At 49.5% G+C, this 21,763-nt stretch overlaps 1 protein-coding gene across 1 annotated transcript in view; it reads right to left on the bottom strand.

Moving 5' to 3' along the window:
- The window catches only part of FER (FER tyrosine kinase), a 1,097,899-nt gene that overhangs the window by 66,974 nt on the left and 1,009,162 nt on the right, over positions 1 to 21,763 (bottom strand). The window lies entirely within an intron of this gene.

The following is a 21,763-nucleotide window of genomic DNA, read 5'->3' as shown; positions in this document are numbered from 1 at the left end:
AGTGTGGCTATTTCTTGAACTTCCAGTACTTGGAAGGTAGCATCACACATCTGCTTATTTTGAACAAAATCGGTCCATTTTTTTCATTCTATTATCAACACTAACAGAGAAGTTTAGCCTGCCTTAACTGTCTGAAAGATAGTAGAAATACTTTAATACACCAACAGTAATACCACAAGGAAGAGGTGGTGCGGGACCGATGGGTATTTCATGGTGTGTTCTATTATGGAATGGTTGGCATTCAGAACGATTTGGAACTTATATGATGACCAGCTGAGAGCTAGTAGACAGCATGAACTGACTTCTTCACTGTCCCATAAATCCTCAATCAGCTTTAAACGATGTTGCGGTTTCACTTCCACAACTTAACGAATTGGCAACAAAGATGTGCCTGATAGGATCAAATCTGTGATTTTCCAGGCACCTGCGTTAAATGCTTTCACGGAGGGAAGGTTGAATTACAGTGCAAGTAAGCACCTATGGGTTAAGTGCACTCCTAAGTCAGGTATAAGGGAACAATGAATACTCAGCAGGCTTTGCCGCTAGAACATTGAGGCAAGAAGAATGTAGATACTCAAACATCGATAAAGGACATGTTGGAGTATCTGTGGTGTTTATTTGGGATGGCCATTCGTTCTAAGAAATGATCACAGACATGAGTAGACATTCTATCAGGAAGGAAAATAGAGCAATCTACAGAACACTCCGACAGATTACCAGCAAAATTACATGAACTTCATTTGAAGGTTGAGTACATTCCAGGAGGCCGTTTAACACTGAGGCAGACTGGTCACCTAAATTACCTGAGGAAAATGATGATGAATGTACCAATGGAGATGATTTAGAATAATGTATTTTAGTGTATAGCGCGCGACAGGCGCGCCACTACCGATGCAGCCCTGACGTCAAAGGACAACTACCTACATATAGGCGGTCACCGGAGGGACTCCTCACCAGCTGCTCTGCACCCTGACCAGGTGCCGTGAGCGTGAGGGGTAGGTGTCCCGCCGACCCAGCGCCTGACTTAAGGTAAGCTCCTACTCTAATCCCCGAGGCTCGTGCAGTTGCCTTAAGCTCAGCTCTACGGATAGCACCCGGCATGGCTCCCGGCGATTTAACTAGTATTGCTGAGAGTCTCCACTATTTTAACACAACCTCAATTTGTCCCGCTAGTCGGTGGGCACTGGCAGCAGCGTACTTTACGCCAAACCTTAACATCACCGCTTCCCCCTTCCCACGCAGCATGGATATGAATCGAACGGAGTGAGGGCAGTACCCTGGGGTGTATCCTCCTCCCCTCCTCGTTGGTTCCGCTGCGTCTCCCATGCCCCCGGGTTATTTCTACCTCCTGAAGGCTAAATTCGGCGTGAGTCATTCTCTGAACACAGCGCGAGTGACATATAAACACTATGCATGAGGTGAACTGACTCCCACTCACCTCTATTTTCACTCGGTAGGCTGGGATCAACGCTTTGAAGTCCTTTACCCTAGCGCCCTTCTTTGGCATTACGCTGGAGACTGGAGTATGCAGTTTGATCTTAGTATCATACTCCAGCCAAGCCCGGGTTTGATAGAGTATGCACACCGCGTCCATGTTTTTGGAATTTAATCCATTTTGGCATTTAATTTGGCACCTACACCTAACGATAACCAGAGTTTCACCATGGAGGTCACTTTTCCAACCAGCCTCCAGCACCATATCTCCTCAACCCTACCCTGCTGGACTAGACGCCAACTTTTACCTCCCTTACATACCCCATAGGTTCATCTAACCTAACAGCGCTGGCCTCACGGGAGTATGCTGCGAGGCCCTAATCATTTCCCTTAGGGTAAGAACATGCCTGCTTTTTTCCTAGGAATGGGTGTCCTCTTGAAAGTTTTGGCTTCACACCTCAGTTTAGTGTTTGAATAGCACTCTGGGATACCTCCAATGTGAGACTTTAACCGTGCCATTATTAGACCGATTTAGAAGGGAATTTCCACCCAATGTCCGGTACGACTGTTTTCTCATCACGTAAACCCCCCCTCACAGTGTGGAGATTTATCACCAAAGTCACGTTATATCTTCTAAACGGAAAGTCACTTAAGTGAGATTTGACTTGACTTGTTCTGTTCTTTTCTAACCTATATATTTTTTACCCTACCTCTAGGTCGCCTAAATAGAGCAGGACCCCTTGGCCCTCTTTTTCCTTCGACCCAGAGAGGTTGTATCTGCCTTCTTCAAAGTGAATGAGCATGTGTCTTTGTGTAGTACTTTGTTGAGGTCCTGACGAATCGCCGGTTGGCGAGAAACATGTTGACCACACCAGGGAGTTGAGTTAGTTTTCTGTATACCTATACGGTCTCTAGCTCCCCTCTCACCCCTTTTAACCAGGGAATCAGCCACGTTAATAAAAGTCAGTGTGGACTGACTACCCTTTTTAACTTTCACTCACGTTTGCACCGACTACACTTTCTTTCATCCTCACTCACATCCACCATTGGCAAGGAACAAAAGAACCCCGCCAAAAGAGTGCCTTTGGGTGCTCCGTCAGACATTGCAGCGCCGGTCTGTCGAGGGGCAGTGAGTCGATGATGACAGTGGACACCCTCCAGTCAGGGTGTGTTTCACACCTAATACTCTGGGTGTGTGAGGCTCTCTAAGTTCCGACAAGGGATCCCTTCCAGTCACTTTACTAGTGATACCTACTCTTTTCTCCACTCTGTCACACCTTCCCTGGGGAACTTTGTATTCAGCTGTTTGCTGCAACAGGAGTTCGGCATGGGCAAGCAAAGACAGGTGGAAGGTTTACGGGCAATCAACAGCAAATGTGGGCTGCCACGGGGAGATTAAGAGATTTGGGCGCAATCGCAATATGTGGAACTGAGGCCAAGGCTAGGGAGACGATGTGGCGTTCTCTTGAGAGAGGATTTGGCGTTCTTAATTCTGGGCAAATGACAATCTCCCTGTGCATACAAAAATGAATGTGTCTGTTTAAAGGAACTGGAGCTAATGTAAAGCGTTCCAATACCTTTGGGAGGTACAGATGCCAAACATGCTTAACCACAAAGAAAAAAGTTATGCCATAAAAGGAGGAGGAAACGTTCAAATGCAATACTTGATCCAAGTGCCACTGATATGAAAACATACAAAGAGAAGAATAAATACAACAGGAAATAGCATGGTTTAACCAACAGTAACCAAGGAAAACAGAGTGACAAGCATACAAACAAATCGAAGGCAGTAAGTCCCTGTTAAGTTTTTTTTTTTAATACAAAGTACTTTGCAAGCTCAGCGCAAATGCTGGGCAGGCGAAACCTAATGAAGGATGGTTTGAGGAGTGAATTGTTTCGAAAGGATTATTTGGGAGGTTTGGGGTGAGCTAGAGGGTAGAGGATATTTTGAAGAGGAATAGGATGAGTAAGAGTGGTGGTTAAATCAGATAACTTTTTTACTGCAGTGGGAGCAAAATATATAAATATGTAGATACATAACCACACATAAGAGGTATACGTACATAGAGATTTTAACATGATACGGATATGGGAAATAATCAGAAAAAATAAAATTGTCCTATATAAAATCCAATATGTACAAGGATGGAAAAATATTTACAAAATCGGGCTTTCTATTTTTGCAGTAAATCAATTTTTTTTAATTGTATGTACTATGTTGTTTAATATATATTTGTCCCCCAATATTACAGTAGTGAAGCACTTATAGAAAATATTGATATATTCATATTGTGACAGATGTGTTATTATAGGAAAATAAACCCATAAGCGTACATACATCACCTAATATGTCACTGATATATCGATCTATTTATATTTGGATATAATGAAGTTATACATATATGTATGCATATATCTTTTTTATTTCTTTGTGTTTTTAATATATTTATTATTCCTCAAGTATAAAAATGTATATAGAGATACATATCCATATTATTTTTGTTAGCCTTTTCCTATTAATCAGTATTATTTATTTTTTATTTTAGGTTTATGTATTTGTAATTTTTTTTAAAGTAATGTGTTTATTGAATAGTTAACTTTTACATAAACTTTCTGTATAATCATGTTTATATATTGTGATATAAGTTATCATAATAAATAGAGACCCATAAGAATGTAGTCAAATACTTATTTATGTAATGCCCTATATGTATTATAAGCCTAAATATAAGGAATGTATACAACCTAACTATAAGTAATACATGAATTTGCACATTTGTAAAGCATAAATATAAACAAGAATTTGCAATGCAATAGGTTTCGCATTAACGCACGTTTGAGCTACTGGCACTGTAAATGACAATGCCTTTTATTCATATTTTGGGTTTTAAAACATAAATAAAAGGCATTGTAATTAACAATACTAATAGCTTAAACTCTCGCAAATGCAAGGCCTATTGCATTGCAATAAAGGGCCTTCTCTACCGCTTGTTAGATTGTAAATATCAGAGGAAGAGACCGGCCTGCAGTGTCATCAAAGTAGTGATAAATAGTGCAGTGAAGAAGATGTGAAAGTGTTGTAAATTACACAGACACAAAGTGTGAAGTGAGAGCTACATATGATCTGAGCTATAAAAACTAACAAAATGCTCCAAAACCTTTAGCTCGTAATTACACTGTCACGGCTCGGGAGGAAGAGCGGGAGGTGGGTCTATTTCCTGCCCTCCCCGTAATTTGAGTGTGCAGTGTGGCATTGCGTAATGTCATTGCTATCTTTGGCCTATTAAAAAACACTTCAGCTGTAGTAGAGCCCTGGCTTTATCTCCTGGTGCAGTGCGGGCTGTGCTTTATGGCAGGCATGGAGGGATGGAGAGAGGGAGGGATAGTCTCAGGTGCAGCTCCGGCCTCGTACAGTGCCCCTGCTATTACTAGTGAGCGAGAGATGCTGAGGTGGTATTGGTGGTACTGTTAGTGTTGGCATTGGTGGTATCAGTGGTGATGGTAATGGTGGTGGTATTTGGGATTTTGGTGGTGGTGATATTGGGAGTATTGGTGGTAGGAGTATTGGTGGTGGTGGGGGTATTTGGTGGTGGTGGCATTGGTGGTGGTGGTGGCATTGGTGGTGGCATTGTAGTGGTGGTGATGGTGGTATTGGTAGTAGGGTGGTTGTGGATTTGGTGGTGGTATTGACGGTGGTATTGGTGGTGGGTAGCATTGGTGGTGGTGGTGGTATTGCTGGTGGTGGTGGTATTAGTGATGGTATTAGCGGTAGTGTTAGTGGTGGTACTGATAGTATTGGTGGAGGTGGGATTGGGGTGGTGGTGGAGGTTGTTTTGGTGGTGGTATTGGTGGTGAAATTAGTGGTATTGGTGGATGTATTGATGGTGGTGGTATTGGTGGAATTGGTGGTGGTTGTGTTATTGGTGGTGGTATTGCTGGCGGTGGTGGTGGTATTTTTATTGGTGCTACTGATATTTGTGGTGGTGGTATTGGTGATGGTGGTGGTGCTGGTGGCGGTATTGCTGGTGGTATTGGTGGTGGTATTGGTGGCAGTGGTATTGGAATGGGTAGCACTTGTAGTGGTGGTGGTATTGGTGGTGGGATTGGCGGTGGTATTGTTATTGGTAGTGGTGGTATTGGATTGGTAGTGGTTGGATTGGTGGTGGTATTGGTGGTGGAGGTATTGGTGGTGGCATTGGTATTATTGCTGGTGGTATTGATGGAGGTGGTGGTACTTTTGGTATTGGTGATTGTGGCATTGGTGGTGGTCGGATTGGTGGTAGTGGTACTGGTGGTGGTGATGGTGATATTGGTGGTACTGGTGGTGGTACGGGGGTTTTGGTGGTGGCATTGATGGTATTGGTTGAAGTGGTGGCACTGGTGGTGGTATTGTTGATGGCGGTGATGGTGGTATTGTTGGTAGTAGTATTGGTGGTGGTATTGGGTGTTGTGTAATGGTGGTGGTATTGGTGGTGATGGTATTGGTGACGGTATTGGTGGTGGAATTTGTGGTGGTGGTATTTATGGTAGTGGTAGTGGTCGTGTTGTTATTAAAACAGATAAAACAGGCTTTTGAAAACAACCCTGTCAGGTGGCTTTAGTGCATATGACATGTAACACAGATGTGCTGTTGTCAGCTTCAGTCCATTAGAAAACGATTATGTGTTACCTGGAATTCACATCACATAATTCACTAATCATTTCTAAATCCATTTTTACTTGGGAGGGGGTGGGGGGGGGGAGTGTGAGGGGTTGAAACAGAAACAAGATAATGCCAGGTTAAAGTAATTGAAATCAGGAGCCCGTGTTACAGGGGCCGCCGTGCTGCTTAAAAAAACACTAGCGGTTTCAGCTGAAGCAGTGCATGTCCGGTCTGCAGTAAGAGAAACTCAATGTAGTAAATCGTGCTTACAGACTAAATCACAGGTCCTGTGTAACAACCGAAGTGAAAGGGCCAGTCGCCATGGAAGGGTATAAATCAAGACAAGGCTGTACTAAGGAGGGACTAACAAGCCTATTAACGAATCCAAAGACAGCATTTACGAAAGACAATGGCACAAGCCAATTAAAAATATGGGCAGTGAGTGGGCGCAGCTTCTCTCCAATACTCTACTACAGCAGTCTTGCAGAGCGAGCGGTGCATGCACGCTGCCACTAGGCTCGACCTAAAAAGTATATATTATTTTATTCATAACTAATGTGTGCATTTGTACAAATGTATGATGATGAAAAATTAGTTGTGATCATCTTAAATGAGTCCTGGTACCCACCACCTACAGCCACCTTCACAAAGTAAGCACTGCTTTTAGGCCTTCAGCAACATTCCAACATGTTTGCATTCATCTGTTTGTTGCAAAGAGGTGAAGCACCATATGCCAACTTGATGGGCTCAGCGTCACACGTTTCCAGCTTCATGGCTGGAATTGTGCTCCAACTCCCTGCTTACAGCAACATTTTGATATGCCTTTTTTGGGAACTGTTTTACTACTGGAACCCTGAATGTCCATTATCTACAAAAAAAAGACCACATTTTCTAACTTACATGGGAAAAGGGTTAGGTTTGCGTAATAAGAATACTAGTTGGGATGTCTACATATTTTGAAAAACAAATGCTACAATTCTGTAAGACATGGGAAGTTTACGCCTGGGTAGCATTTCATCAAATGAGACATAGGCAAGAAAGTCAACTTTGCCCATGACAAATCAAAACGCAATTCAGCCGTAAATTCACAATTTTCCTCTCCATACCAAGTGGTAAAAGAGGTGGGTTCAAAAACTGTAAAAATTGTTTTTGGTAAGAAAAAGCCAACACAAACCTACTTTTAAGCAGAAGAATACTCCTGTAAAAATATCTTTGCACGACACAATTTATTTAAAAACTGTTTCTTTGGTATTATTTCTCCCACAGGTTAAGCTGTGAGATGTACCCAAACTTAGAAGTACAAATGTTCAGGGTGTACCCTGAAAGGGATCCTTCTCTTTATTTCAAGTATCAGCCGACTAGTTTGGGTTGGAGCAACATAGTTCTGTTTTGTGGTGGTTCTCTCTATCCTACCTGCTCTTTATTGTGTATACACACATCTCTTCCGAGTAGTGACAGTGATGAAGTTCCTAATGCACACTGATAATAAGCAAATCGGTTGCCAGTTTGAAAACAAGCCAGTGACCCATAGTGACATCTCTACAGGTCTGCACTACATGTCCCACTAGGTTAAAAGAGTTTCCACAGAATCCTATTTAATTTAATTTGATTGGCTCGCTAGGCTCGGTGGGCTACGAGCACTACCATCACTGTATGAACCTGGGGTTCATATTGGATTCACAAAGTGGACTGGAACACAGTAGTCAATTGAATCAAGCTACATCTATTCTTCCTGTGGAAAATCCCCCTGCCCTTCATTACTTGACCACAGGTTAAGCTTAATGTGAGCCGTGGTAATAGCACAGTTTGACTAATGTAATATTGTCTGCACCAGGCTCCCAAAGAAGATCTCAGAAAGGCTGCAAAGACTTCAAATTCAGGCTACTGGAATACGCCTGGACTTGTCTAAAGGTCAGCATAACAAGCCAACGATGAAAGCAATACATTGGTTTCCTGTGGACATCAATTTTCTTGGACTTTTTTCTCATCGTCCAGGCAAAAAATATTTCTATATTTGGACATAAACACTCAACCAGAGTGCAGTGGACGCTGTTGAGAAACGTACTGCCAGAACAGTAAATTGTACTACACCCTGTGCATTTAGAGCCGTATAGTAAATCCACATGTACCTGGACTTCTTTCATAATTGAAATATCACAAATAGCAAGGGTGATTCCATTTCTGAAAACCATTTGCTAAACAGTCTAGCTGACCACCACATAAAAGACGGTGATGACCTAAGCGGCAGCACCTCTAAATGTGTGAGAAAAAGTATTCAAAACCCTGACAAACTTGGGTGTAGCAGCACATATCCTGGGTTCCAGGAAATAGTCAAAAAGCTCCTTTAGGAGTAGCAGCAAGAATTAGAACAGACACTGAAGACATTTGCAAAAACCAAGAAGAGGGAGCTGCAAGAATATATCTGCCAGACTCAATCCACTGAAAATGAGTGCTCATCAGATGTAAGATTACCGCTGGTGTGAACAGCATCCAACCATCTTTGCAGAATGTACATCTCTTTAAACTTTAAGAAAGCAATAGCACCATGTCTGATGCTGTCATGTGTTCTGCATTATTGTTACACTGCTTCATGCCAACTGAGCATGACACTAGCATAGTGGCATTTCAAGACACGCAGTGTCAAGCCACAGGGCGCCACACTCCATGGGCAGATAGAGCGCCAATGCTGTCTAAAGGCCTGTTGTTGCCACGATCAGTATGCCCAATTGGGTAGATGTCACGGATTTCTCCAGTATCCCTATCCAATTCATGGACTGTCTTGTTGGCTTTGACTAGTATGTATATGTTACAGCGGCGGTGCGTCCATTGGGGCGTTGCCCTCCCAATGCGCACTGCCGCCATCCGGGACCGCCAGTGTGACTAGTAAAATAAAACATTATTGATGATTCAGGAACTAGTTTCTGGCCGGCCGGTCACCGGGCCGGACCAGAAACCAGTGGCGGTCCGTCCATTATGGGCGTTGCCCCCCCCCCCCCCTGCGCTCAGCCCGTCTTTGAACTTTTGAAGTGATTCAGTTCAAAGACGCCGAGGGCTCGGAGAAGAAGAACAAACTCAACTTAACTGTCTGCATGACGCCAGACCGTCCTGAAGGGGGTGGGCGGTCTGCCGTCATTTGTCAGACGTCACCAGGCCAGGCCAGGGAGCATGCAGCACCAGTCCACAAGTGCGCATGAGTGGGGACGGAGGGCGAATTTTCGCACCGTGTCCACTCTTGCGCACTTGTGTTTTAGCTTGGTTGCGCTTGCCCATTAGGAGCCCTTCGGCCTCCTAATGGGCGTGCTGCGGGCAAGAAGGCCTGTGCCCCCCCTGGCGCCAAGATTGGCCGAGAGGGGCTTGTAGTGTTGCTGCCAGTGGGGTGTACCACTGCAGCACACGCCCCCTCCCACTGTTCCTTACTGTTTCGCCCCTCAAGCGTGAAAGGGCTTTGGTAGAGTCCAGACGTAAGCGTGGACACGCTACAATGTTAATAAAGAGCCCAGGGCCCTGGGCGTGGTCAGCGAGTTACTTGCCACCGATAGTAACACGTGTGTCCCGTGTCCCTATTTTCTAGGCCTAGACCAGGACACTACATTGGCGACAACGGTGGTCTATTGCCTGCCCACCGTGTGCGCTGCTGCACCGTGACCCTGCCGGTCACTCACGGCTGCCCCGCAGCCCTGCGCCGTGCCACCCTGCTCGTGGCACGCTACCCTGCCCTCCAGAGCCGCCTGCCGCCTCTGCGACGCCACCGGACCTCACCTGGCCCGCCTCTATCCCGGCGAAGACCTGCACCGCCTCGGTCCCGGTGAAGACCCGCCTGCCGGTAGCTGCCCACGCTACCTTCCGGTGCCTCCACGCGGCATCCGTCAGCCTATCGGCCCGTCCAGCAACCGCCTCCACTGCGTGGCCTGGTGCGCCTCCTCTCAGGTACGGGCCGCTGCCTGCCCGCTCGTTCCCGCTGTCCCTGGGCCCGCGTACGCCTCTCCATACGCCGCCAGGCCCGCGCGACGCCCCAGCGGTCACGCACATGCGCAGTGGGCGCCCGGCGGCATTTCCTCACGCATCTCGCGTGTCCTCGGCCCGCTAGCGCTGCCATTCATCATGCTTCCAGCGGGACGGAGCCTGCCTGTGCCTCGCAAGTGCCTGCATCTCCCCACAGTGCGTGTGAGAGCTAAGAGGACCCGCCTCTGCCTGCTAGTACAGCGCGGTTGTCCCGCCAAGACCTGCTTCCACCACCATGGCCAACGTACCGCCCCTGGAGCCTTTTTCCATCACGGGTACACCACCCTCGCAGGCTACTCGATGGAGAGAGTGGGTAGAACGGCTTGAGAACTATTTTATTGCGGCGGACATCGTGGTGGCGCGACGCCGTGCAATGCTTTTGCACCTGGGAGGAGAGGCTATTCACGACATCTCCAAGGACATCACGGAAGGCGACCCACCCCACACATACGCCACCCTGCGAGACGCCATTACAAGGTACTTCGAGCCCTTCACTAGCGCGGATTATGAACGTTTCCTGCTCCGACAAGCTCGCCAACTCCCTGAGGAGTCGGTTGATGTATTCTACGCGCGTCGTAAGAAGCTGGCCAGCACGTGCACGCTCCCGGACGCGGAGGACGAAATTCGCGCCCAATTCATTCAGGGGTGTGCCTCTCTGAAGCTGCGGGAGAGGGTACTAGAAACGGACGCCATGCCCATGCGCGACATCCTCGCTTTAGGACGCTCTAAAGAAATCTCCAAGGCTCGTGCAGCCCACATGGAGCCAAATCCAGCAGTCAAAGTCAAGATAGAGCCGGTGTGCGCGGTCAAGTCACAACGTCCAGACAACCGGACGAAGCCTCAGAGGAAAGACCAGCCACATCAGCCCCAGTCCACCCGCGATCGAACCTGCATTTGGTGCGGAGGTGCCACCCCACACAAAGGCGCCTGCCCAGCCCAAGGTAAAATCTGCAGCGCGTGCGGGAAAGCCAACCACTTTGCGAGCGTCTGTTTATCGTCGTAGCAGAAGAAACAAAGCGGCCCACCCAGGAGGGCGCGACAGGTGGCGCCACTACCGAACACGTCAAACAGCAGCGACATGGACGACGACGAGGAAGACGCCGCGTCAGTCCACGTGGTGCGCATGCTTAACACTTTGGCTGCCACGTCGTCAAACGAACCTATGTGCACCGTCCATGTCCATGGCCAAGCAGTCAGAGCCCTCATCGACACCGGCGCGACGATAAACCTCATGGCCGCCAGTGTGTACCAGTGCCTGGAAGACCCTCCCACGCTTCACCCCACCAGAGTGCAAGTGTTCACCTACGGAACCCGGCGCCCATTGCGCCTGTGCGGAGTATTCCGAACAACCGTGTCTCACAATTCCATGCAGCTGCAGACAAAGATCTACGTCTCTCAAGAAGGTTCAGGGTTCCTCCTTGGTTGCAAGACCGCACGAGAACTCGGACTCATACACTTTGCCCTAACTGTACAAGCTCAAGGTCTAGATCATCTGGTCGCAGAACATTCCTCGCTGTTCGAAGGTATCGGATGTCTACGAGGCCCCCCCGTCCGACTCCACATTGACCGATCAGTGGCCCCAGTAGCCCTCCGGCACAGGCGGATTGCATTCCACCTCCGGCCCAAAGTGGAAGCCGAGCTGAAGATGTTAGAACAAGCCGGAATCATCGAACGAGTGACTGGACCCACCCCGTGGGTATCCCCCATTGTCGTGGCCAAAAAGCTGAAGCAACCCGAAGCGGTGAGAATATGTGTGGATATGCGTCTCCCCAACCTGGCCATTAAAAGAGAACGTCATCTGACGCCAACCATTGATGACATCATCGGGGAACTCGCAGGGTCCAAGTGGTTCTCCAAGAAGGACCTGAGATCGGGGTACCATCAGATCCTGCTTCACCCAGACTCGCGTTTAATCACGACCTTCTCCACACACGCCGGCCTGTGGAGATACTCGAGGCTCAACTTCGGCATCTCAAGCGCCGCCGAGGTGTTTCAAAATATCATCCACAACGTCCTCCAAGGCCTCGACGAAGTACTAAACGTGAGCGATGATATCCTGGTGCATGCCCCAACTCTGGAAGAACACATCAGGCGCCTCCAAGCAGTATTCAATGGTCTAAAGGAGAGAGGACTGACTCTCCACAAAGACAAATGCAAGTTTCTGCGCAAAGACATAAGTTTCTTCGGATACAAGTTCTCCGATCAAGGAGTAGGCCCAGACCCAGAAAAAGTGAGAGACATCCACAACACGCCAGCACCCACCTCTATAACAGCAGTCCGCAGTTTTTTGGGCATGGTGACATACTGTGGGCGTTTCATAAAGGATCTGTCAGACTTAACTGGACCACTTCGCGACCTCACGAAGTCAAATACCACCTGGAGGTGGGGCCCAGAGCAACAAGAATCCTTCGTGAACACGAAAGCAGCCCTGTCAGCTGACACAACACTGGTATACTTCAACCCACAAAACGAATCACAACTGCTAGTTGATGCCAGTCCCACCGGTCTGGGAGCCGTCCTGTCACAACGGCAGCCATGCGGAGAATGGGCCCCCGTAGCGTACGCCAGCCGTACCCTCACGCCTACCGAACAACGCTACTCCCAAATTGAGCGGGAGGCCATCGCTATTCTGTGGGGGTGCCGCCACTTCCACATTTACCTCTATGGACACCCTTTTTCGGTAGTTACCGACCATAAGCCCCTCATACCACTATTCCAAGGCTCTTCCTCTCGCCCACCCCCGAGGATTGAGAAGTGGGTGCTGCAGCTGCAGGAGTTCCAATTCACAGTGGAATACCGGCCCGGCACGCGTAATCCTGCAGACTATCTGTCATGGCACGCCCGACCAGTTACTGACGCGGAAGCAGCCGAAGCAGCAGCCACAGAAGAGTACGTCCGACTGATCGTCGAAAGGTCAAGGCCACGTCCCATGTCCCTGGAAGAGGTATCAATAGCCACTAAGGATGATGACTGTCTCCAAATCGCGATCCATGCCATAGAGTGCGGTGACTGGAAGGCACTCTAGAGCCCGGCATCCTTTCGCACCTCTGACGCCCAAGCCATCCTGAAAGCCCTGTACCAAGTCCGACACGAACTGTCAGTCTTTACCGAAGGTTGCCTCCTGAGAGGCCCCCGCCTGGTGCTACCCAGCAGCCTAACCCAACAAGCCGCCTTACTGGCACACGGATCGCACCAAGGGATCGTCAAATCCAAAAACAGGCTCCGGAGCAAGGTGTGGTTCCCGGGGCTCGACAGAGCAGTTGAAGAGGTGATCCATAGGTGTCCAGTGTGTCTTGCGACGAGCCTTCCAAACCCTCCGGCGCCAGTGGTAACCGAAGAAGGCCCCACATCCCCGTGGGTGCGAGTGAGTGCAGACTTCGGCAGTCTCCCTGGGGGCAAGTACATGCTCGTCGTGGTGGACGATTTCTCTCGCTACCCGGAAGTAGAAATTGTGTCATCAACGGCAGCCTCGGAAGTAATACCAAAGTTCGAAAAGATAATTGCCACCCACGGGCTCATGAAGGAAGTCCGCACCGACAACGGACCCCCATTCAACGGCAATGAATTCACGGAATATCTTCAGAGCCAGAGCATTAAGCACAGACAGATAACGCCAAGATGGCCACAGGCCAACGGAGAGGTCGAAAGACTAATGAGAACTTTGAACAAAACGATACAAATTGCAGTTGCCGACGGCCAGTGCCTGGAGCTGGCCATCTACCAATTCCTCCGATAGTACCGCCTTACCCCGCATTGCACCACAGGAGTCTCCCCAAGCCGACTTTCCTTCAATCGAATCATGGCAGACACTATTCCGCACCACCCAGGGTGGGAGCTCACTCCAAACCCCAGAAACCGGTCCATGGAGCAGCGCGCCAAAACCAACCAGGAAGCGTCCCGACGGAGAAGAGCAACAGACAGCGCCATACAAGTCGGGGACACAGTTCTGGTGAAAGACCGCCACCCCGGAGGAAAGTTCCGTCTGCCCTTCGAACTGGACCCATGGACTGTGACGGAGATAAACGGAACATGGTCACAGCGGTCAGGAACGGAGAATCTGTCACAAGAAACATCTTGTTTTTCAAGCAAGTACCAGAGGGAAGTACAGACCCTGACCCGGATGAGTGGTACCCGACTCCTCAACGCCGACCATCAGGACCGGTGAGAACAGACGCTGCAACGGGCCAACCAGAAGACACCACCCCGAGCGTCCACGCCACAGAGAAACCAGCGGAAGAGTCCAACGTCAACGAGACCAAAGGCGCGGAAGAGCCACCCACAGCTACGGAGGAACGCCGAAGCCAAGCAAGATACAGCCTGCGTCCGTGCCCAAAGCCTTCCCAGAGGTATTGTGACTTTGTGGCACAGTGCTGCTGGCGTTGAACTGATCGAGATGGCTGACCCCGCCGAGAATAAAGTAAGACTGTTCTGTTTTTGATATTCTAAATTGTATGGGTTCTACCTGTTGAGCAGAGACTAAACCAGAGACAGTTGGTGAACTTTGTTTGAATGCAGCAACCACAACTTTCACAGCATGTTCGCTGACCTGATAGACTATTGAGTATCTGTGCACCTGTTTTCTGTTTTCATTTCATCCGTAGGTAAAGGAGGAATGTAGTGTTGCTGCCAGTGGGGTGTACCACTGCAGCACACGCCCCCTCCCACTGTTCCTTACTGTTTCGCCCCTCAAGCGTGAAAGGGCTTTGGTAGAGCCCAGACGTAAGCGTGGACACGCTACAATGTTAATAAAGAGCCCAGGGCCCTGGGCGTGGTCAGTGAGTTACTAGCCACCGATAGTAACACGTGTGTCCCGTGTCCCTATTTTCTAGGCCTAGACCAGGACACTACATGGCTGTGAGCCTGTGACGTGATGGGAGGACAGCAGAGCCCAGAGGAGGCGCGGACCGGAACCGGCAGCAAGGTAAGGTAAGAGTGTGTGTACGTGTTTTTCTTTTATTTTAAAGTGTTTGAGCGAGCGTGCGTGTATGCATGAATGTGAGCGTGCGTGTATGCATGAATGTTTGGTGGAGTGTTGTCGTGAATGGATGTGTTTGTTAAGGTTACATCTGAGCACGTTTGTTTTCTTTCTCGCGCATGCAGCACGAATGTGCTTTATTATTTGCTCTCTTGACTCTATGCAAATGCACAAGATGGACCAACACACCCAATTGCAGGGAACTGCCAAAGCAAAAGCAAAGCTCAGGGTGGATTCTAGGTTCCCGATTCAATCCGAAGTGCTTAGAAGAAGAAAAGCTTCCTCGCACGTATCTATATTTATTCCATTTAAAAAAGGTTACTGCAGTACAAGACTGCATCCGGTGCAGATCTATGTGCGACAATTGTAATATGCAGGGTCCGCTCTCCCTTTTTTCCTTTTCCAAGTATAAAAAAAAGAGTATCCTTAATTCAGTGTGATAACTCGTAATAGACGTCCAGAAAATGTGGTTTGTAGAGTAGGTATTCCTGTGAACGAGTTATTGCAACATTATTGATGCCTCAAGCCAATGATAGGACAGAAGGGGCACAGCAACTATGAGATGTTCACGTGACGGTGACAAACTTGAATGCACACACCGTTTTCATCCATTGTGAACTAGGATGACTAGGCGTCCCGGATTTGCCCGGAAAGTCCCGGTTTTCCAACAGCTGTCCCAGCAGATTTCAGGAAATTCAGCTGATGTCTTGGTTTCTAGAGATGGTTGACTGAAAACGGTCGAAGGTAACTTTTTACCTTTTGCAAAGCAGAGATAGTTAGCAGCTGTCATCAGAGAGTAATTTAATTAACAGTTGTGATACTGGCTTTAAAAATTGCATTTTATTCATGTTCCTACTATCTCCTCTGTAATTCTCTGCTAAGGAGCACTGTCATTATGTGCGCTAGGTTGAAATAAAATTGTAGTCCTTTTATTTTTAGGAAATGTCCTAGCTTGTGGCTTTAAAATTCTGGTCACCCTATTGTCAACCCAGCCACAAAGTGTATCTGTATTGTTCCCTAGAAAAAGAATTGCAATGAAGGGGCTTGAACCTGCAACCAAAGAGGCGTCTATAAAATTAAAGAAGCATTTGCAATGCAAGAGTTTCAGCAATTGGCATTGCAAACGACATTGCCAACAGCCTTTTATTTGTGTTTTTGAAAACATTGCTGCACAGGTTACCCACTGCAGGTCAGTTCACCTCTGAAGTTATATATTTCATAAATGTGGTGCTTTTTCTCAGCCAGGACTAAAGAGCTGAATCTGAGATCTGTGTGTAACTTGGTGGTCACAGGCTGAAACCTGAGCTCGCAGCAGCCTTTCATCCTTCTGAGGTCAATAAAATGAACTATTTTAAGATGGGTGAAAATAGCATCTTGTTTAGTCACTGTCTGAGCCCATGCAGCTAGGGCATTGGATTTCACCCATGTCCGGAACAAGTCAGTACTAGTGAGGCACAGAGCCTGGTGGGGCAAGTATAAACATTGCCTATTTTCACCTGTGGGTTTTAGGTTCGAAACCTCTTTCTTGCAATTTAGCATTCTGCATTTCTCTTGGTGTACAAGCACCTTTAAAGTGGCACAAAGCATTGGCTGGCAGTGGCAACGTGTGTTTTTCAGCATCATGGGTGAAACGAGTTACTATTGCAAAGACAGTAGTATTCATTTGATCAAGTTTATGCATGTAAGTGTATGAATTACAAATTAACTCACTGGCCTATCTTTCTGGTTTAAACCATCTCCTGGCAGGTTGGACAGGACCAGGTGTCCTCTAGACTAGATGCTGTTCCTACTGAGATATCTAGACCCCTCTGTGGGTCCCAGTTGTTTCAGTAGTTTGCTACGATTGCATTGGAATATTTGAGAGCCAGAGTCAGGAAGTTTCGAGCCCCCTGCCGCTTAGTGAAAATTACATTCCATATCATAACTGCTGTGGAGTGAACAGGAATGCAAAGAGGGTTTGCACCTCTTTTGCAAAGGAAAAAGGACCCAATGGCAGCACCGTGCTGGTCCATCTGGGCTGTAGTTGGGGGATTTGTTTTTTTGATGAACAGTCAATGTTATTTCTAAAAGAATTGCAATCTTTTTTTTTTTTTTTTTTTTTTTTGGAAAACCTTTATTTATAGAAAAAAAGTACACCGCTATTCAGCCATACATCCCTGAGGCCAGGCAGCATTAAGGCAATAGGATAGGTCATGTACCATATCGGAAGCAGGAGCAATCAGGTTTAATTTTTAAATAACATCAAAGCTGAAACAAGTAAACCATAAGGTAAAAGGGCCCAGAAGGCCAAGAAAAGGAAGTGTGCAAGAGGCACAGGAGAAAAAGAGGGGAAGAGAGGGTAGGCTGAGGACAATACAGATTCAGCGGACTTGCGTGGCGGCAGGAGGTCGGGGGTTGCACACCCAAGGTAACACATTGACAATGACAACAATGAGGCATGTGGGAAGTAGCACCGCAGGATAAACAATCTGGAGCCACAGGTAGGGGGCACTACGGGGAAAGCTGGATCTCGGGATCAAGTTCAACGGGGGGGTCGCAAATATCACCTCTATAAGTGTTCCAGGCACCCCAAACAGATCTCCACATTTTAGGTTTACCCCTGGCTACATACACCGTCTTTTCACGCAGCATGCACCAGTCCATATTAGTTTCCCATAGGCTGAGCGAGGGAGGAGCAGGCGCACCCCATTTCTGGGCGATGTCTCTCTTAGCCACCATGTTGCCCAGGGTGATCCAGCGGGTCTGTGCGACATTGTAGTCGGTCGGGCCCCAGATGTTAAGGAGGCATCTCCGGGCCTCTGCCGGCAGGGCCACACCAGTCACTTCTTCCATAACCTCATGCACACGCTTCCAATAACGGGCCACATCCGAACACTCCCATATGATGTGCAGGAAGGTCCCAAGCATACCACACCCCCGCCGGCACATGCCGTCCATAGAAAGTCCCATACGTAGAAGCCTTGGGCCGGTGACATACACTCTGTGCAGTATCTTCAGCTGCACCAGGCGGAGCCGTGCAGATATGGCCACCTCCCTAGGGGAGGAGATCGCCGATTGCCACTCCTCGTCATCCACCTCTATACCGTCATGCACCCACTGCTCTCTCAGTCGCACCAGCAAGTCCACTCGTGCATTAATAAGTTTTTTATACGTCAGGGAGATAGCGCTGTCCGGCATATGGCCGTCCAGCACCCGATCTTCCAGGGGGGATGATTCAGGGATAGGCTCCCCTTCCACTACATAGGGAGAGAGGGCATGACTAAGCTGGGCGTGTCGGAAGTATTTCGTCGCCGCCAGTTGGTGTTCAGATTGCAGCATTTCAAACGACTTGACCCGTCCTCTGGCCACCATGTCCCCCACCCTGGAAATCCCAATGGTGTCCCACCTGTCGAAGCCCTTAGTATGCCACAGTTTCCCCAGTATATCCGAATCAAACAGCGGGGTGGCCATAGTAACCTTATTATGCCAGCCCAGAGTTTTAGTAATTGTGCGCCATATACGCACCATCGTCATAGTGGGACCTGTCAGCTTCCGATCCAGAGATCCGGAGTACAGCGCTCTATAGTAATTCCCATCTCCCACTAGCCACCGATCCATAGCATAGCCCGGGTTGACCGCCGGGCCGTAGAGGCCATGATTGATTGCCGCCAGCTGGGACGCCCAATAGTAGCGCCTGACGTCAGGCAGGGCAATGCCCCCGTCATAACTTGGTATAGTCAACTTAGCTAACGAGATTCTCGGCCTACCATCCCACAGCAACGCCCGCTGCAGTGATTCGATATCAGTAAAGTATTTCGCCGGTACGGGATCCTGTGTATTCTGCAGGGCATATAAGAAGCGAGGCAGCGCCATCATCTTGAAAAGCGCGGCTCTACCCATCAGGGAGATCGGCAACTTCTTCCAGCCCTCGACGTCCCGGCGCAATCGCTCCAACGGCGGGAGGAGGTTGTGCGAGTACCGGGCTCGGGAGTCCCGCGACACATAGATGCCCAAGTACCGAAAGCCCTGCTGGGCCACCTGAATTGTGCACCCACGAGGGAGGCGCGGCGTGTCTCCGGACAATACATACAGCGAGGATTTAGACCAATTGATCGCCAGGCCCGAGTGGGTCCCGGAGGTCCGCAAGAGTTCAAAGGCCATTATGAGCGAGTGGCATGGAGAGGAGAGGTACAGAAGGATGTCGTCAGCATAGAGCGATATCCGGTCCTCGAAACCCGGGGACCACGGTATCCCAGAGATATCGGGGTGCGTCCTAATCCAGGCCGCCAGTGGCTCAAGCGCTAAGGCAAATAGGAGCGGGGAAAGCGGGCAGCCTTGCCTAGTGCCCCTGTGCAGCGCAAAGGAGGCAGATAACCGACCATTGACCGTCACATTGGCCAGTGGAGCGGAGTACAGCAGGCGGACCCAGCCGATGAAAGCGGGGCCAAACCCCAACTTGGCCAGAACCGCCCACAGGTAGTTCCACTCCAACGAGTCAAATGCCATAGTGGCGTCGAGGGAGGCGAGGACAGCGGGTTCTCGGAGCAGATGGACACGCGCCATTACTGCGTGAAGCCGTCTCAGATTGAGCGCCGTATTCCGATGCGGGATGAAACCGGACTGGTCCGGGTGCACCAGGTCCGAGATCACTCCCACTAACCGATTAGCCAATAGTTTGGCCAGAATTTTGGGCTCGGCGTTTAAGAGGGAGATGGGTCGGTAGGACCGACAAAGATCGCGAGGCTTCCCCTCCTTATGTATCACCACAATGGTGGCCAGCCGCTGGTCGGGAGGGAGTACTCCCACCTCGCGGGCCTCAAGGAACATGTTCAACAGAGGTGTTGCAAGTGCGTCGGCCCTGAGTTTGTAGAGCTCAACCGGGATGCCATTTGGCCCCGGCGCTTTGGCCGAGCGTAATGATTTAATAGCCAAGGCTGTCTCATCCACCGTTAGGTCCCTATCCATATCGTCGCGCTCGAGGTCCGAGAGGCAGGGAAGCTCAATGTTCTCCAAGAAGGATGCCGACGCAGACTCCGGGAGGGGGTCCGCCGAGGCGTAAACCTCCCCAAAGTAGTCCGCGAAGGACCCAACTATAGCCGCCGGGTCCGTGAGGGACAGACCCTCCGCACTGGTCAGCTCCGGGACCACCCGAGACGCGAGTTCCCTTCTATCTAGCCACGCCAGGAGCTTGCCAGCCTTGTCACCCGCGTCATAAATTCTGCCTTGCTGCTCCCTGCTCAGGGCTTTCGCCGCGTCAGTGGCGGTCGCCCGAAGCTCAGACTGTTTGAGGGAGAGAGCGTGGAGTAGCTCGGGTGACGGGCCCAGCTCCAGCTGGGAGTTTAATGCAGCAATGTCAGATTCCAATCGAACTACGTCCTCGTCCCGCCGCCGGCGGACCTCCGCAATCAGGGAGAAGGCCTCGCCGCGAAGCACAGTTTTGAAGGCCTCCCAAAGGGAAACAGACGAGGCAACTGATCCTGTATTCTCGACGAAGTACCGATCCATAGCCTTAGCCAGGAGCGACCTGGTCTTCGGGTCGCGAAAATACCAAGGGTTGATGGGAGCCACCCGCGAGGACACGGGGGTTCGAAAGTCAAAGGAGACCCAAACCGGGGAGTGATCCGAAATGCCCCTAGCCAGGAGACGCGCAGTGGACACGGACTGCGCCTGGGCAGCCGGAGTGAGGACGTAGTCCAGTCTAGAAAGGCTACCATGGGCACCGGAGAGGAACGTGTACTGCCTCTGGGAGGGGTGCAACAGACGCCAGCAGTCAACCATCCCCATGGAATCTAAGAAATCAGACAGCCAGGACTGGGAAGGACGCAGATCTCTGGATGGGAAGCGGTCCAGGTCCCCGGAAATGACAGAATTAAAGTCACCACCCACAAGCAGCAGCCCCTCAGGGAGACCCAAAATGGCGCCAGCTAGATCCCTGAAAGTAGTCTCTTGTAGCCCCGGGGGAACATAAACCGAAACTAAAACTAGCGTGCGGCCTTCCCATTTGCCCACCACAGCAACATATCTGCCCCTCTCATCCACAAGCACCGACTCAACCTCCAGCGGGAGGGACATGCGCACCATGATGCCCACCCCTCGTGATCCTGAAGAGAACCCTGAGTGTGCCACCATTTTGAAACCACGTCTGGTCAGAGCTTTACAAGTGTGCCCCACTAGGTGGGTCTCTTGCAGGAAAACCACATCTGGTGAACAACGTTTGAGCATTTGCAACACCACACCCCTTTTAATACGGTCCCCCAACCCGTTTACATTCCAGCTTAACAAGTTAAGAGTTCTACCCCCCATCATCAGAGACGTTCCGCCCCCTTCCCCCCACCCGTGCCCGCAATGGCGCCCACAGCAGTAACATAGCAGCGCAATAAGACCTCAGCCAGGACAAAGAATAAGACAAGAAAAGAAGCAGAAAAAACACACCCCAACTACCCACCACCCTGCACCCCTGCATAAGACTAGAATCCACCCCAACTAGCAGTGTGCCTGTCGCCCCTTAACTAACCTACAAAAAGCCCACAGAGGAGAAAGGAGACATCCTATCACCCCCCGTCATCCCCCATATTATTGACAAAACGAGTCAAACCATAGCAGCAGTGTCTGAAGTGAAAGTCCCATACGGCTACCCAGCTCACAGAACGTCAAACAACAAATATTCATTCCTGCGCTTCCACGCCCCCGGTGGACTCCTCCGTCTGGTCAGCCGGTTCGCGTCGCTCCTG

The sequence above is a fragment of the Lissotriton vulgaris genome, chromosome 3_1 (assembly GCF_964263255.1).
Source record: "Lissotriton vulgaris chromosome 3_1, aLisVul1.2, whole genome shotgun sequence".
Taxonomy (NCBI): Eukaryota; Metazoa; Chordata; class Amphibia; order Caudata; family Salamandridae; genus Lissotriton; species Lissotriton vulgaris.
This window is presented reverse-complemented; position numbering and strand designations above follow the sequence as displayed.